Source organism: Prionailurus bengalensis, chromosome B2 (assembly GCF_016509475.1).
Source record: "Prionailurus bengalensis isolate Pbe53 chromosome B2, Fcat_Pben_1.1_paternal_pri, whole genome shotgun sequence".
Lineage (NCBI taxonomy): Eukaryota > Metazoa > Chordata > Mammalia > Carnivora > Felidae > Prionailurus > Prionailurus bengalensis.
In genome coordinates, this window is record NC_057349.1 from 1787385 (window position 1) to 1805308 (window position 17924).

General features: G+C 46.0%; 1 non-coding gene across 1 annotated transcript; it reads left to right on the forward strand.

The window, feature by feature from the left end:
• Positions 1-11601: 11601 nt before the first annotated feature.
• Positions 11602-11683, forward strand: TRNAS-GCU. The gene has a single exon. It is a non-coding gene; the product is annotated as a tRNA-Ser (tRNA).
• The last annotated feature ends 6241 nt before the right edge of the window (positions 11684-17924 follow it).

Here is a 17924-nt window from a genome sequence, read left to right on the forward strand (position 1 = left end):
GACTGTGAGCGCGCCACTTTGGATTCCTGTCGTGATTTATAATCATTACTTCCTGGTCTCCTAAAGATTTGGCAACCTGCAGGGAGCGCGCGGTGCGAGCTGCCTCGTTTGCGAAACAGGCTGAGAAGCGGTTTCAAAACACAAAACAAACAAAAAAACCCTCAAAAGCACAAAATGAGATTCCAAACGAAGAAGGAAGCTGAAAAGAGACGGTCAGTCTTCTCTCGCTCTTCCCAGCTTCATTTCCAGTGCTCTGCGCTCCTTCCCCCAACCCCGCCCCCAGAGGCCGCAGCAGGTGCGGCGCAGCGGGGGGCGGGGGTGCGGGGGGGGGGGGACAGCCCGGGGAGGGGGAGGGAGGCGCGCGCGCAGCGGGGGCGTGTGGCGGGGGGAGCCCAGCGGGCGCGCAGCGCCTCCCGCCTCCGGGGGTCCGAGACCCTCAAATCCTCCCCATTTCCGGGAGGCAGAAGCCTCCACTGAAAGCCGGGCGGTGGTGGCAGGGACCGTCCCCGCGGGGTCACCCTGTCCTGGATGGACCCCGAGGACAAGCTGGGAACCTGGGTGGCAGGTACCCCTGCCCTGGGGCCAGCGGAGGGCGGCAGGGGTGCTGCTGGGGGGGGGGGTGTTGAGCTGGCCCAGCAGCCCTGACTTCCTCCTCCCCACTACCCCCCCTCCACGAGCAGACCCCCCAGCTGTGAGGAATTCGGGGTTCCTCGTATGGTTTGGGGGACCGCTCCTCACGCTGTAGAGTTGGCCGGGTCCGGCCCCACCCCCAGTCGCTGATTTCCCTGGAGTCTTTCTCTGCCTCTGAAACAATTTCAAACTTACTAAAAAGTTGAAAAAAATAAAAATAGTACAAAATTGCCCCTATTCCCTTGACCCGGATTTGGCTATTGCTAATATTTTACTCCATTTGCTTTGTGGTTTGACGGCTCTTTCTCTCATTAGGGAGTATCACATGTTCAGTTACCCTTAAACCCTTGACCTCATGACCTCAGGACTGTGGTGAACGGGAGAATTTAACCCTAACAGACAGCTGTATTTAATCTACGGTTTGCATTTGACCCAACTGACCCGATCGCCCCTCCTACAGCATCTAGTCTGGGGATGGTATTGCATTTAGTTGGCCTTTTTAGTTTTCTTTAATCTGGAACATTTTCACAGATTTGGAGGGGGGGGGGCTTTTATCACATTAACATGCCATTTGAAGCATGTCCTTTTTTTATTGTTTGTTTGTTTCTTTTTTTTTTTTTTTAATAGAATGTCTTTCGCTTTGGGTCTGTTTTCTTATGATCACATTCAGGGCATGCATTTCCCACCAGAGTACTGCAGAGCTGATGTGGGGATACTTATCGTGGATAATGTGGGGGTAATTACCTGGAGACTGTGCCTTCCATGGATCACCTGGTTTGTGGGGCAGCAACCTAAGACCCCAAACATCCTGCTCTTCATCAAAATGTTGAGAGATGATGCCAAAGTGTCGGTCCAGAATACAGCAAAAGTAGTTAAGAAATGGAACAAAGTCAGCCGTGACAGACGAACCTCACCACAGGTCATTTGCACCTCCTCCCATCAGGGGGTGGAGTCTAATTTATTCCTCTGAACCTTGAATCTGAGCTGCTCTGACCAGTGGAGTACAATGAGGTAATGTTGTGGCACTCTCAAGCCTGGTCTCAAGAAACCTTGTAGCGTCAGCCTTCACTTTCCTGGAACACTGCTATCATTTTGTAAGAAAGCTGGGCCACCATCTAGAAAGAGCACAGTAAGGAAACCTGATAAACCAGAAACAGTCCCTGCCTACTGCTGGATATGGTTGGGGCTGTCCTGGAGCCGTCAGTCTCCAGCTGACCTGCGAATTGGCTGCAGAGAGACTAGTCCAGCTGACCCCACAAACAGAAGAGATGATACAGCCCATGTGAGCTCTGCCCATATTACCAACCGCTAGAATTCTGAGAAAATGAGTGGGTGTTGCTTTAAGCCCCTGAGTTTTGGGGTAGTTTATTACATGGCCACAGAAAATGGATAAAAGAACATAGTAGAGATGTAGGAACAAATAAGAAATTCTGAGTATATATAATTATAGCCCAGGAATAGAAGAAGAGAAAAACGTAGGTGAGGTCATATTCGAAGACATAAGAGATTAGAATTTCCCAGAACTGGAGAGAAACTTTTTATTTTTATTTTCAACCTTTATTTACTTTTGGGACAGAGAGAGACAGAGCATGAACGGGGGAGGGGCAGAGAGAGAGGGAGACACAGAATCGGAAACAGGCTCCAGGCTCCGAGCCATCAGCCCAGAGACCGACGCGGGGCTCGAACTCACGGACCGAGAGATCGTGACCCGGCAGAAGTCGGACGCTCAACCCACTGGGCCACCCAGGTGCCCCGAGAGAAACTTTTTATACGTAGATTCAGAAAGCTCAGTGTATCACAAGCAAGGAAAAGTAAAACCATAACTTCACACCTCACACTGAAAGTGTGTTACCAAAGAGAAGGTCTGAAATCAGCCAGAGAAAAGGAGGAACAGTTACAATGTTAACAATGTTAACATTAATGTTACAATGTTACAATGTTAATTTCCATAACAAACCAGGGAAAAAGGAAATCTATTTTAGAAGGATTGAAATAAAATAATTGTCAATCTAGACTTGTGTGCTCATCAAACTAACCTTCAAGAATGGGAGCTTTTTAAAAAAAAAGTTTTTAAAGTTTATTTATTTATTTGGAGAGAGACAGAGACAGCATGAGTGTGGAAGGGGCAGAGAGAGGGGGGGAGAGAGAATCCCAAGCAGGCTCTGTGCTGCCAGCATAGAACCTGACACGAAGCTTGAACTCACCAAACCATGAGATCATGACACGAGCTGACACCCCGAAACCGAGTTGGATGCTTAACTGCCACCCAGACGCCCCAAGAATGGAAGCTTTTTAACACCATTTACAAATAAAAACAGGGAGTTTAAAACCAGACTGTCACAGCTGACTTTGTTCCGTGTCCTTAACTATTTTTGCTGTATTCTGGACCAACATTTTGGAGTCATCTCTTAATGTAGTAATTCTTTCTTAGGCTGTAGCTGACATGCTGTTGAGCCTGACCTATCAGGAATTTTTAGCTTCAACTATTGTATCTTATTTCTTGAGTTCTAAATTATTGTATCATTCTACTCATTCTTCTGGCGTACTGTCTCCTTAATTTGTTGATGTATATCCCACATCGCTGTTCTTTATCTTGTATCTTAAAATTTCAACATCTGCTGCCGTTTAGGTCTAAATATGTCGCGTTTTGTATCTGCGGATCCATATGCATAGTGGTTTATCTTCTTGCGTCTGTGGTCATCCTTACGGTTGGGAGGGTTGTGTGATCTTACTATGAATGAGTCCTGCAGGCCTAACTTGGGGAAATTTTCTCTCCCAGGGACATGTTATCAAAACATTGGAACTTATGTGAAGTTAGAGAGAACGATATAATGGATGTCCATATACACCCCAACCTGGTTCAACAATGATTAACATACACCATTCTTATTTTATCATCATTTTTTTCTGAAGTATTTTAAGCTACTTTCAAGCATCATGCATTTGATCTTTAAATATTTCTGGGGGCGCCTGGGTGGCGCAGTCAGTTAAGCGTCCGACTTCAGCTCAGGTCACGATCTCGCGGTCCGTGAGTTCGAGCCCCACGTCGGGCTCTGGGCTGATGGCTCAGAGCCTGGAGCCTGCTTCCGATTCTGTGTCTCCCTCTCTCTCTGCCCCTCCCCCGTTCATGCTCTGTCTCTCTCTCTCCCAAAAATAAATAAACGTTGAAAAAAAAATTAAAAAAAAATATTTCTGTATATAGTCATTTAAAAAACAATAGATAATAGAGAATAGGTAATAATAGATAATAGTCATTTAAAAAACAAAATTCCAACAAAATTCACATCTAAACAATTTAACAAGATTCTTCATACTATCTAATACCCAGTCCATGGTGAATTTTCTCAGTTTTGTGAACATGCCTTTTTTGTTGTTGATGATTTGTTTCATTCGTAATCTGAAGAAGGTCCACACATTGCTTTTGGTTGAGAAAATCTCTTACAATTCTCAAGACTAATAGGGTCTCTTTTATTTTTTTTTTAATGCTATTCACTTGTTTATGCAACTGGGTAATCTGTCCCATAGAATTTCTTATGTTCTAAGTGTGGTTGATTTCACCGTTGTGGTAGCACCTAATGTGTTTTCTTATTCTCCATATCTCTTGTAAACTGGTAGTTAGACAGTGAAGTTTTGTTAGACTCATATTCGGTTGTTTTAGGCTAGAATACATTATGGGTTTTACGGTGGATTTCCTATAGTATCACATCAGGTGGCATATAACCTAGGTTTTCCCACTTCTAATTACGCTAAGGCTGTTTGGTGGGTTCAGATCCACACCTTTGTTTTCCACCTAATGGCTTATTCAACCACTGATTATTACTACCTAGATTAATTATGCATTAAGGGTTATAAAATGGTGATTTTTAAAAAGCATTTCTTTTGCATTTTTTATCTGTAAATATTCTACAAAGAGTCACCTTTCTTAATCACTTATTGGTTATCTTTACAAAGGCAAGGTAAATGGTAGGTTAATTATTAAAACAACCTCAAAATGATATACTTCAGAGAAAAAGAAAAATACTAGAATGATAGTCTGAGACGCAACAATAAATAGAGAACAAACAAAATGTGAACATGTAGGAAAATTTGAACAATAATTATCTGAATAAAATAATAGTAGTATCTAATTTGTAACCATAAAAAATGGCGAGCAGGGGCATAACCAGAGACGGAGGAGGAGGGGACTCCAAATATCCGCGTCTCCACTAAAGCGACAATTAGGTGGCAAAAAACCAGAAACAACTTTTGCAGAACTCTGGAATCTAATAAAAATAGCAACCAGAGAATGCTGCCTGGAGACAGAAGCTGCTTATGTTAGGCTACAAAACAAATTTCAGCAAGTTTAAAGTGATTCCAATCATACAAAGTGTATTTTCCAACCACTATCGAATGAAACCAGAAATCAAATAACAAAGCAAAAACTGGAAAATACGCCAATATGTGGAGTTAAAAACATCCTTGTAAACAGCTACTGGGTCAAAGAGGTGGTCATCAGGGAGATGGACAAAATAGTTGGCTGGAAGAAAATAAAGACAAAACGCCAAGTTTTATGGTTTTATGGGACACATTTATAGCTGTAAATGCCTGCATTAGGAGAGAAGAAAGATCTCAAATAAGTAACATAACTTTCTACCCTAAGGAGCCAGAGAAAGAAAAGCAACTTAACTAAGTGGAAATGGAGGGGAGGAAATGATAAAGATTCGAGCAGAGATAAATGAAATGGAGAGCACAAAAACGATAGAATCAACGAAACCAAAAATTGCTTTTTGAAAAGATAACAGAATTGGCAAATCTTTAGCTAGTGACTAAAAAAGAAAGACAAAAGACTCAAATGACTCAAGCCGAAAGTAAGGTGAGGATTTTAATGCTGATCTTACAGAAATAAAAGGATTATAAGAGGGTACTATGAGCGATTATGCACCAACAAATCAGAAAACCTAAACAAAATGGACAATTCTGAGAAACACACAATCCCCCAAGACTGGATCGTGAAGAAATAGAAAATCTGAGTCGATCCAGAAGTTAGAACTCTGGACAATGCTCGTGAGAATGTAAAATGGTGTGGCGGCTGTGGAAAATGGCGATTCCTCAGTAAGTTAATAAACAAGAAGTGACCGTAGGACCTAGCAATCCCATTCCTGGGTGATACCCAAAAGGTTGAAAACAAGTGTTCAAACAAAAACTTGTCCACAAATCTACATGGCAGCACTATTCACAATAGCAAAAAAAGTGAAAATAACACAAGTGTCCATAGACTGATAAATGAGTGAACGAAGGTGGTATATCCATAGGATGGAGTATTATTCAGTCATCAAAAAGGAAGACTACAGCATGGACGGACCTTGAAAACATTATGCTGAGTGAAAGTAGCCAGACACAAAAGGCCGCATTCTGTGGGATTCCATTTATAGGAGATATCCAGAATAAGTGAATCCATAGAAAAAACAAAAGGCAGATTAGTGATTTCCAGATGCTGGGGGTGAGTGCAGGTTTGAGGAATGACTACTTAATGGGTACAAGGTTCCCTTTGGGGTGATTGGGGTGATGAAAATGTTCGGATAGTGGTAATGGCTGCACAACGTTGTGAAGGGACTAAATGCCATTGATTGTACACTTTAATGAAAACAGTGAATTTTATGTTAGGTGAGCTTTACCACAATTTTTTAAAAAGTGGAAGAAGAGGGACTAAAGTGTTTTGAAAGACTTTATTTTTTTAAAAAGATCAAGAGGGGTGCCTTGACTTCAGTTCAGGCCACGATCTCACAGTTCATGGGTTCAGGCCCCGCATCGGGCTCTGTGCTCATAGTACGGAGCCTGCTTGGGGGTCTGTCTTCTCTCTCTGTCCCTTCCCTGCTTGCCCTCTATCTCCCTCTCAAATAATTTTTTTAAAAAAGATCAAGATCTTTTTCTTTATATTTTGTTAAGATAATTATATATGTTACTTCAAATATTCACTAAAACAATGGAAATGGAATGATTACATTCCAAACAAATGGAGAAAAAAAGTTGTAAAAAATTAATAAGCCACCAAATAAATAAAAGAAAGGGAAAAAAACTCATACAATATCTGTTGAAGCAAAATAATGACAGGAGAAAAAGGTTTTAAAAGTGCAAATAAATCAGTAGTCATTTTAAGCAGAAATTACCTCCAACTGCTAGTTAAGTGACAGTTAAATTGTATATAACAAGACTTAACTTATGCTATTTATGGGAGTTTTCACTAAAGCTGACCAACTTCTTTCACTCAGTAATATGCATTTAAAGTTGCTCCTTGTGTTTTCACGGCTTAATGGCTCATTTTGGGGGACACTGAATAGTATTCCATTGTCTGGATGAACCAGTTCACTTATCCATTCGCCTACTGAGGGATGGTTGCTTCCAAGTTTGGCAATTACAAATAAAGCTGCTGAAACAGCCACGTGAAAGATTTTGTGGGAGCTCAAGTTTGTCACTCATATGGGTAAATACCAAGTGCAACTGCTTCCTCATAGGATAAACCTGTGTTGAGTGTTATAAGAAATTAACAGGCTCTCTCCCAGAGCGGCTGCACCATTTTGTATCCCCACCAGCAACGAATCAGAGTTCCTGTTGCTCCACATGCACACCAGCATCTGGCGTTGTCAATGTTCTGGACTTTGGCCATTCTAATAGCTCTGTAGTGGCACCTCATTGTTTAAATGTGCAGTTCCCTGGGGCGCCTGGGTGGCGCAAGTCGGTTAAGCGTCCGACTTCAGCCAGGTCACGATCTCGCGGTCCGGGAGTTCGAGCCCCGCGTCAGGCTCTGGGCTGATGGCTCAGAGCCTGGAGCCTGTTTCCGATTCTGTGTCTCCCTCTCTCTCTGCCCCTCCCCCATTCATGCTCTGTCTCTCTCTGTCCCAAAAATAAATAAACGTTGAAAAAAAATTTAAATAAATGTGCAATTCCCTAATGACATAGGATGTTGAGCATCTCTTTTTTTAAGTTTATTTATTTATCTTGAAAGAAAGAGAGTGCGAGCATGCACAGGGGAGGGGCAGAGAGGGAGAAAGAGAATCCCTAGCAGGCTCTGGACAAACCCTGAGATCATGACCTGACTGAGATCAAGAGTTGGTCATTCAACCTACTGAGCCACCAAGGTGCCCTGATGCTGAGCATCTTTTAATGCTTTCCTTGCCATCTGTACATCTTTGGTCAAGTGTCCAGATCTTTTCCCTATTTTTGTAAACTGGTTGTTTGTTTTCTTGTTTGTGAGTTTTAAGAGTTCTTTGTATATTTTGTGTACCAGTCCTTTATCAGATACGTGTTTTTCAGATATTTTTTGTGGCTTGTCTGTGGCTTGTCTTCTCATTTTCCTGATACTGCCTTTAGCAGAGCATATGTTTTTAAATTTTAATAAAGTAGCACTTATTGGTTATTTCGTCCAACAATCATGCTTTTGGCGTTGTATCCAAGAACCCATGGCCAGAGTTGACGCCACCTAGATTTTCTCCTGTGTTATCTGCTAGAAGTTTTATCGTGATAAAGTAGCTTCCTTGTGGACCGACTTGTTAGGAGAACAAAGAGCTCCTTCTTGCAAAGGAAGCTCTTCTACCTTGCATTTTGGTGCTTGGCGGTGCTTTTATTAAAAATCCAGATTTTTAAATTCATTCATTCATTCACTCATGCATTCATTCAAGAATAGCTATTGTGTACTACATTTCAGAATGGCCACTTTTCCCCTCTCCTAGCCACAGGCAAGAGGGTATTTTTTCTTGGTCTTCAAAGTGAGAGCCTGGTGGAGCTCCTGTAGGTAAAACTCAGGAAAGCAGAGGGCTCTTCCAGGACAGAGCCTCCTTGCAGTGTTCAACCCTCAAGCTACTCTACACTGAGCCTCCAGCAATTCATTAATTATGGTTTAATTTTCCTGCCCTGGTATTGATTTCTGCTGCCACCTCCTGGCTTCTGCTCTGGAAAATTGTGATCATTTACCTGTCTCTCCAGCTTGGGGGCAGCAGTTAGTTCTGTGACCTCAGTTCTCTGATGGGTCTAAGAAGGGTTGTTTCAGCTCTTTCCTTGTCGTGAGGATGGGAGTGACGCCTTCCAAGCTCTTTACATGTTGATCGGAAACCAAAAGTCCTATCTCCATCTATATTTACATAATTAATACATGTTTGAGACTAAAGTAAAAAGTAAAACCTTACAAAAATGATATGGAAAGTGCTGGAGCCCCGTAGCTGCAGCCCTGGATATAACAACTTTTGACAGTCGGTATATATTCTTGCAGGCATTTTTCATGTCAATGCCCATCATGGTTTTTCCAAAGTTGCAAAGGGCCTGTGGCATTTTTTTTTTTAGTTTTCTACCATATTTAAAATAAAATACAAAAGGAATATTCTAAAAGTTGGGATATAGTTGAAATAATTATATTTAAACATGAACTCTGTTAACATCAAATAAAAATACAATAATTGTATGTATAATGTACTTTGGAGATATCAAGAAAAGTCTATATTTGAGTCTTCATAAAACTGAGGCTGAGGCTAAGTGGCCTCACTGATATTATCTAAAACTCTATTAATTTATCTTCATATTTACTTAAAATAATAATGATAACAAAACTACACATACTATAGTTGGAGTTACCTCCCTCCTACCCCTACTTGATAGTTGGGTTTTAGGAAGGGAAAAAGGATGTAAGTTTTTAAATTTTAATAGGTCTTATAAAATTATCTTTTAATGTGTTTGTGCCAAGTTACAATTTCACAGCAGTATTTCAAAACATGCTTTCCGAAACTCTGGCCCAGATTTGTTATTATGAATTTTGTAAATACTTGTCAGTCTAATGGAGGGGAGAATATATTACTATTTTAATTAGCATATCTTTAAATATATGTGAAGGGAAGCTTCTTTTATTATGTTTGTCGTCTGAATTGTTTCTACTTCTGTGGATTGCCTGCGCATACTATTGGTTCATGTTTTCTCTGCTGGTTGTCTTTTCTGAGGGATAATAATGATAATGCAAAGCGTTTACATAGTGATTGCAGTGTCAGGTATTACATTCTTTTTTAATGTTTATTTATTTTTTTGGGGGGGGGGAGAGAGACAGCATGAGCAGGGAAGGGGCAGAGAGAGAGGGAGACACAGAATTGGAAGCAGGCTCCAGGCTCTGAGCTGTCAGCACACAGCCTAACATGGGCTCGAACTCACCAATGGTGAGATCATGACTTGAGCTGAAGTCAGCCACTTGACCACCGACTGAGCCACCCAGGCGCCCCCAGTGTCAGGCAATTTAAAGCACTTTACATATTCATTCTACACACTGATGTGCTGGGTGTAAAATTATGAATAATGAAATATGATCCCTGCCCTCTGGGGAGTATGGCGGGAGAACTGTCTAAAAGAAAAATCTTTCAGGGCGCCTGGGTGGCTCAGTCGGTTGAGTGTCCAACTTCGGCTCAGGTCATGATCTCACAGTTCGTGGGTTCGAGCCCCGCGTCAGGCTCTGGGCTGACGGCTCAGAGCCTGGAGCCTGCTTCGGGTTCTGTGTCTCCTTCTCTCTCTGCCCCTCCCCCGCTCATGCTTTGTCTCACTCTGTTTCTCAAAAATAAATAAATGTAAAAAAAATTTTTTTAATAAAAAAAAAGAAAAATCTTTGTTAATCTAACAGGTAAATTTTCTCTTGAAAAGTTGTCTTGAGCAGTAGTTTTGAAGTCACTGGTATAAAATCAGGTTTCCTTGGAACTGTGAACAGGACAATGAGAAGGGATGCTTCGAACAACAAAACGGGAGTCCTGACTCAAGGCTGAAGGAAAATCCTAACAGCCGACCTCATTCGAAAAAGTGATACATTGTTTGACTCACTAAATGAACAAGTCCTCAGTCCTCTAACCCGTGGATTCCCATGATGGGCGGTGCATGCAAAGGTGAGTTTATAAACTCGGTAAGGGACCCTGGGAGGGAGACCAGAGCTCAGAACACAAGTAGAGGTTTCATAGGAAGGAAAATGCAACGGCATCTTGGCAAGTAAGAATCTTCTCTCTTCCATTTCTCTCCAAAATCCTGCACGAAATATGGAAAAAACAAACGTAGTCTAGTGAGTGAAAGGAGTTTCTGAATGCTGGTTTACCTGAAGCGGCCAAGGTGGGCTTCCGCCGGGGGAGAAGGGTGGTGATGGAGTTGGCTAGGTGGCCTGCACCGAGTGTCACGGAGAGCGGGATGGAGCCCGGGATGGAGCCACCTGCGGCTCCCCGGGGCTCCGACCTCCCCATCTGGGGCTCCCCGGGGAAGGGGGGGGAAGGGCCTCCCCACCTGCGGCTCCCCGGGGCCCCGACCTCCCCCCTGCGACTCTCCTGGGCTCCGACCTCCCCACCTGTGGCTCCCGGGGCGCGGGCCTCCCCACCTGAGGCTCCCCGGGGCCCCGACCTCCCCACCTGCGGCTCCCGGGGTGGAGGGGGGAGGGCCTCCCCACCTGCGGCTACCCTGGGCTCCGACCTCCCCACCTGCGGCTCCCGGGGCGCGGGCTTCCCCACCTGGGGCTCCCGGGGCCCGAAGAGCGGTGGCGGCCGCGCCAGGTCAGCCCTGCCTAGGTTCCGCTCTGCTCTGGCGCCCACGCCGTCTCCGCCGGGCGCCCGCGTGTAGCCTTGTTTCCAGCCCAGTTCTCCCCGGTCTCTGTTCGCGCCAAGGCCCAGAGAAGCGAACCGGAGGGAAATGCAGGTGTGCCCCCCGCGGTCTGACGCATTTCAGGGGCGAGTACCAGAGGTCCCGGCCTTTCCCGGAGTCCGGGCGCTCCCGGGGCGCTGGCCACGTGCGGGCAGCAGGTGTCCGCGCGTCACACGGCGGCGCGCTGGCTGTGCCTGCTCATGTAGCACCTGCTGCGGTGAGAGGGACCCGAAAACGCCTGTCCGGGGTCCGGCGGGGAGGGTGGAGGCGGCGTCGGGGGAGAGCAAACGCGCGGAGGCGTCACCGCGGCACCCACCGCGGAGCGAAGAGTCCGGCCGCGCGGTGCGGGCACCGGACGAGGTGGCCGAGTGGTTAAGGCGATGGACTGCTAATCCATTGTGCTCTGCACGCGTGGGTTCGAATCCCACCCTCGTCGGGAGGTTTTCTTTGAACCCCAGCCGGGGTGCACACAGGAGGGCTCTGTGAGAGCGTCCGGGGTCTCCCGGGTAACGCTTGGTCAGCAGCACCTGTCACAGTGGGGTCACTGGATCCAGCATCTGAGACGCGGACCTTCTGGAGAGAAGAAAGATGTTTATACTCACCGCGGAGTCTCTAGGTCTTTTGAAGAATGGTCCACTGAGGGATATAGAAAAACACTTGCCTGACTTAAATGATAAAGTCACCCACAAAGATAGGCAAATGATTGTTTATATTGTACTTCGCATGAAATTTTCAGCTATATATGTATTTTAATTATACTGCAATTTTCAACATGTTTAAAGTGTCGCCTCAAAAAAAAAAAAAATCTCTGGGGCCCCTGGGTGGCTCAGTCGATTAAGCGACCAACTCTTGATTTCAGGTCAGGTCACGCTTACCTGATCATGGGAGTGAGTGTGGAGCCTGCTTAAGATTCTTTCTTTTCCTCTCTCCCTGCCTGTCCCCTGCTTGTGCTCTCTCTCTCTCTCTAAAATTAAAATAATTTTAGAAACAAAGTGTCCCATTGCCCCCAACGTGTAATTTCGACTGTGTGCACCTGTAAATACTGCAGCATGCATTTTAAGAAATGAGCTTGCTGGTCCTAGGTTATGTGCATTGGAAATATTTATACATATTGCCGAGTTGCCCCCCAAAGGAATTTTATTACTCTACACTCCAAACCTATAATCTTGCTCCCTTCCCCCTCCCCAACAGAGTATCTTGTCAGCTTGGGTTCTCTGTTCATTTAGTAGGTGAAAAGGGTATTCCAATACAATTTAATTTCCATTTCCCTTATTATGACAAAACACTTCTTACATTTATAAAAGCAGAATTATTTTTGTTTCAATTCATTTGAACTTTTGTTTTTATCTTTTTTTTTAATTTTTTTTTCAACGTTTATTTATTTTTGGGACAGAGAGAGACAGAGCATGAATGGGGGAGGGGCAGAGAGAGAGGGAGACACAGAATCAGAAACAGGCTCCAGGCTCCGAGCCATCAGCCCAGAGCCTGACGCGGGGCTCGAACTCATGGACCGCGAGATCGTGTCGTGACCTGGCTGAAGTCGGACGCTTAACCGACTGCGCCACCCAGGCGCCCCTGTTTTTATCTTTTTAAGCTGAGAGCAATAGTTCACGTATGATCTCTGGACTGCTTCAGCTGCAGAATTCTGGGCCTCACTCAATCTATTAAATTACGATCTCAGGGCGTGTGTGCTTTGGAGTCTGTGATTTAATAAAGCATCAGATGTTTCTTCTGTTGACCCAAAAACCTTGTACCTGCCTTAGGTATCTACATGTTATATCTAATCACCCAGAACTCTCTTTATTTCTGTAAATGTTCAGCCCGGGAAAGCTGTTCTGGTCTTTTATCTTCCCAGCCACATCTCTCCTATCTTGTACAGATTTTAAAATCTGTTTTCATATCATCAGAAAATTGGCTACTGTTAGTTGATTCATTCTACCCTGGTCACACCTCTACACAGTCGATTGCAGCTTGTTTTCTCTGGATAAGAAACATTCCCAGGATGTGTCTGTAAGTTCTTTGAGGGAACTATCAAAGAAAAATTGCACCAGATGGGGTTAAACAGGCAAGGAAGGCTTTATTTAGACTATTGAAGTAGAACAGGGAGACTGACCTCCCCTTGGAACACAATGAGGGCAGCTGGGGATTCGTGGCCAATGGGCAGGGAGAGGGAGTCGCTGGATGGAAAATTGCTAAAACAAGACAAAACAAAATAAAAGCAAGCAAACAAAAAAGACGTGATTGAATATTTAGTGGAGCAAAAGGAACCTGATTGGCTATCAAGGGTAGGGGGTTTCCCACCTAAACTGGTTTAGCAGGATTCATGCCCAAACTGGACTCAATAGGATTCTTTATTAAGACTGGGCTTGACAGGCCAAGGATGGAGCCCAGTTCAGAAGTCTCAGAAGAACCTGACCAGTTTGGCCAAGGAGGGAGCCCTTGTCAATACCCATAGGGATTCCCTCCGCTTCCTGAAGGCATAGGAGACCCATGAGGTACCATGCACAAGCCATGAGGTACCAGCACAAGTATCCACACACTCTCCCAGCCTCCGTCATGTGCCTGGCTGGCTCTGCCCCCGTGGCAGCTGCTCTGTGGCCTTCTCTCCAGTCCTGGGTCAGCTGGGTGCAGGCACCCCTATCCCCAGGCCTTCCGTTACCTTAATTTATTTTTTTTTTAATTTTTTTTTCTCAACGTTTATTTATTTTTGGGACAGAGAGAGACAGAGCATGAACGGGGGAGGGGCAGAGAGAGAGGGAGACACAGAATCGGAAGCAGGCTCCAGGCTCCGAGCCATCAGCCCAGAGCCCGACGCGGGGCTCCAACTCTCGGACCGCGAGATCGTGACCTGGCTGAGGTCGGACGCTTAACCGACTGCGCCACCCAGGCGCCCCCCGTTACCTTAATTTAGAGGCTTGGAATAAATCTGAATTATTGGATCTGAACTAGGACAGGTGGGACCTTGATGCTGGATATGATCATAATGATTACATCGTTAAATTCCTCTTCAATAGTTAAGAAGTGGTTCTTCCTTCTGTTCCTTCACTCCATCTGTTCCATAAAGTTCCAGGAGGGCAGTTGGAAGTCCAGGGTCTATTTGCAGTATGGACTCTGTGTCAGTTAGGATGTCAGTGCCGTGTGGCCGAGAAAACCACAGGCTGCAGGTGGACTTGGCTGGGAGAAGGACTGCGGATATAGACTTCCCACACGGGCAGGGCTGTCGGGCCATCTCAGGAGAGAGTCAACACTGTGGGGGAGACCTCTTCACACTAGCACCCACAAGGTGGAAAGAAGACACCACCTGTTGCTATGGCAACACCCCAACAGAAAAGGTTGATTCCGTCTGCAATCAGCCCGATCACAGACCGGGTAAGCGGAGGTGCCTCTTATGACATAGAAGAGAGTCATCTTTACAAAACACACATACCTGTCGCTTCCTAATGTAGCTCTTGTCCTGTTGAAGGAAATCCTTCCTCCCTGAGACCCTGTTTCTCTCATCGTCCTAAAGGTAAAAAAAACAAGGGGCGCCTCGGTGGCTCAGCCGGTTAAGAGTGGGACTCTTGACTTTGGCTCAGGTCATGTTCTCACCATTGTGACACCCAGGCTCAGCCTGGAGCCTGCTTGAGACTCTTTCTCCCCCTCTCTCTGTCCCTCCCCAGCTGTGTGTGCGTAAAATAAAAAAATAAAAATAAACAAAGGTAAATTGAGTGTAAGGACTTCCTAATTTTGACCTTTACCTCCAGTTTGTTCCTGTCTACACAGTGACAGTAGTGTTCCGGAGGCACACACTTGTCCCTGAGCCTCAGCTCCCTGTGGTTCAGTCGCACCGATGCTGGTGTGAGGACAGCCCACCCTGGGCCGCCTGTGATGGACTGGAAGCTTTTCCTGCAACCTCCAGGCTGCCCTCCAAGCATTGGGGGCAGGTGGCAGGAATGAGGAGGAGGGAGAGAAGGTGAGAAGTAACCTAGGCAGGGGTGGTGCTTGGAGTCTCCTGGGGGGTGGGGTGGACTGAGCGCTCTGGGGACATGTGTGTCCTTGGAGATGTTGAAGGTGCTGGGCACCCCAGGAGGGTCTCCAGGTCTTCAGGTGAACTTTAGAAAGTGGAACTTACTTCCCAGGGTCTTATGTTTGTTTGGTGAGAGTAGGGAAACTGAATACCACTGAGCGTGCAGACGTAATCCCACCAACTACAAAATATAAAAGGTTCTTCTCGAGAGGAGCCATTGAGCGAAACTCGATCTCAGATTGCAGATTCAACATCCAGAAAGCTACCTGTTATACCAGGGACCAACCGAAAGGGCGAACACAGCCATCTGTAGTCTCGGCTAAATATCCCCTGGGCAATAACTGTGAGCTCCGACCCAGAAGTAGGTCAGACTTCCAAGAGCCCAGGCTGAGCATGAAATCTGACGCTGTGGTGTCGTTGAAGAGGCGAGGAGCAAAATGTATCTCAAGGCAGTCGGAGCACTTTCCTGCGTGCCTCCGTTGGTATCCAGATTTTGTGAGGTCTGAAGCTTACACCTTTTAGGGAGTCCTGCTTAAGAAAAGGAATAGACATTATCTGTACAGAATTAGACACAGCCACTCTAAGGCCTAGATGATGTAACAGGATAAGTTGCGGTAGAAGGAGGCAACAGTCTTCACTAGTTTCCATTATAATATCTTCCTGCAACTTTTACAAAAAAAACATACGTCATACAGGACTATCCCTTCCAGGCCTTGGATAGGGCGCATGCAAACGGGGCGGGGGGGGGGGGGTCGGGTCATGATAAATACTCTTCTGAAGGGATGTTTCACAATATCTTTCAAAATAATCTTTTAAAAATTTTTCTTTAAGCACAAAAGAATTAAAAATAAAACATGTTCAAGAATGTTCATTGTAATATTTTGCAATATCAAAATGTGAAAATGTGCCCATCTGCTTAATGGAAATAATATCCAGCTACTAAAAAAGACTGGGACAGATGGAGGTGCCCACAGGTTGGCTTGGCAGTTTTGGGAGAGGATCTAATTTAAAATAAACAAATCCCAGGGGCACCTGGGTGGCTCAGTTGGTTACGTGTCCAACTTCAGTTCAGGTCATGATCTCACAGTTGGTGGGTTCCAGCCCCACATCAGGCTCTGTGCTGACAGCTCAGAGCCTGGAACCTACATCATCAGATTCTGTGTCTTTCTCTGCCCCTACCCCAACTCATGCTCTGTTTCTGTCTCAAAAATAAATAAACATTAAAAAAAAAAATCCCAGCAACTTCTGACTTGTGATATATAGCATGATCTAATTCTGGTTAAGTCTTAGTGTGTGAGTTTATATATTCATTTTAAAATAGGTTTGAGGAATATATACTAAATTCTTGGCATGAATATTTCTGAGACATGGAACGAGGGATGAAGGAGCTTTTCATTTTTTGCATGTTCACTTTTGTTATACACACACACACACACACACACATAGTTTGTTTACAGGTGTATGCCATTTTAGATGTTAAAAGTGAAAATGTACCAAAAAATTAAAGCCCCTACGTAGAGGACTTAAAAGTCATGTTTACTTCATATTAGCTGCCTACTGTGCTCAGCACGACCATGATCAAAGTATACCGAAAGTGAAAGGGACAGAAGACAGAATCTTTGACTGCAAAGGATTAACGGTTGGTTAGGGGAAAACCACAAAAGATAAACGCAACACGTTAATAGTGGCTAGGAAACTGGGGGTGGGGGTGAGGTGGGGCTCCATCTCGATCCTTTGAAGGTCTGATGACGAGGGCACATAAGCAAACATTTTACATACAATTTCATTGGGTTTAGGGACTCGTTCAAGACCATTTACAGAACCCAAGGGTAAGCATTTTTAATTTAGAGCTTTCCAAAAGAAATGTTGATTCTTCAAAACCTCTTGCATCAGAAATGCCAAAATGTGAGTCATCACTAGGGACCAAAGTAGAAGGAAACAGAATGGGGAGAGGACGCCAGTCGGCAGTTCAACAAACGCTCTTGGGGTGAGATCTACCGTTCTCTGTGCGCTCTCAGCATAGCCGAGGGGCCATCGGGGTGGGGAGAAGGAAGAGGAATCTGGGCGGGGGCCTGAGACGCTTCTAGTGCTCTCAGGCCTCCTGCTCGGCGCTTTCCGCGGGGGCCTGGGGAAGCGGGCACCTGCCGGCACCGTCCTGTGGAGCGCGCGCTGTCGGCTGCGGACCTGCGGGGCGCGCACCTGCGGGCACCGGCCTTCGGGGCGTGCACACGCCAGCACCGGACCTGTGGGGCGCGCACCTGCCGGCCGCGGGCCTGGAGGGCGCGCACCTGCCGGCACCGGCCTGCAGAGCGTGCGGCCCCGAGCAGCTCGCAGCGCGCAGGAAGCTCTCGTGCCCTCCCGCCTCTTGCCGGCGCTCTGGAAGCGCGCCGGATCGCGCAGATGCGCCTCTGGGGCGGGTTTCCCGGCGGCAGCGGTACGGCTCGCCAAGCCGGCGCCGCCGCGTCACCGGGAGAGGCGCACGCTGTGAGTTGCGGGTCTCCCACCCGTAAAATGGAGAGAGGACACCCGCTCTCGCAGTCCTTTTCCGAGCCTGACCGGCGGCTGCTAGAACAGGCCGGGCAAAGCCTGCAAAACCGCGGCCGCGGCGGCCGCCGTCCGTCCCGCTGGTCCGTTCAGAACCGCCGGTCGGAGCGCCAAGCAAGCCCCGGGC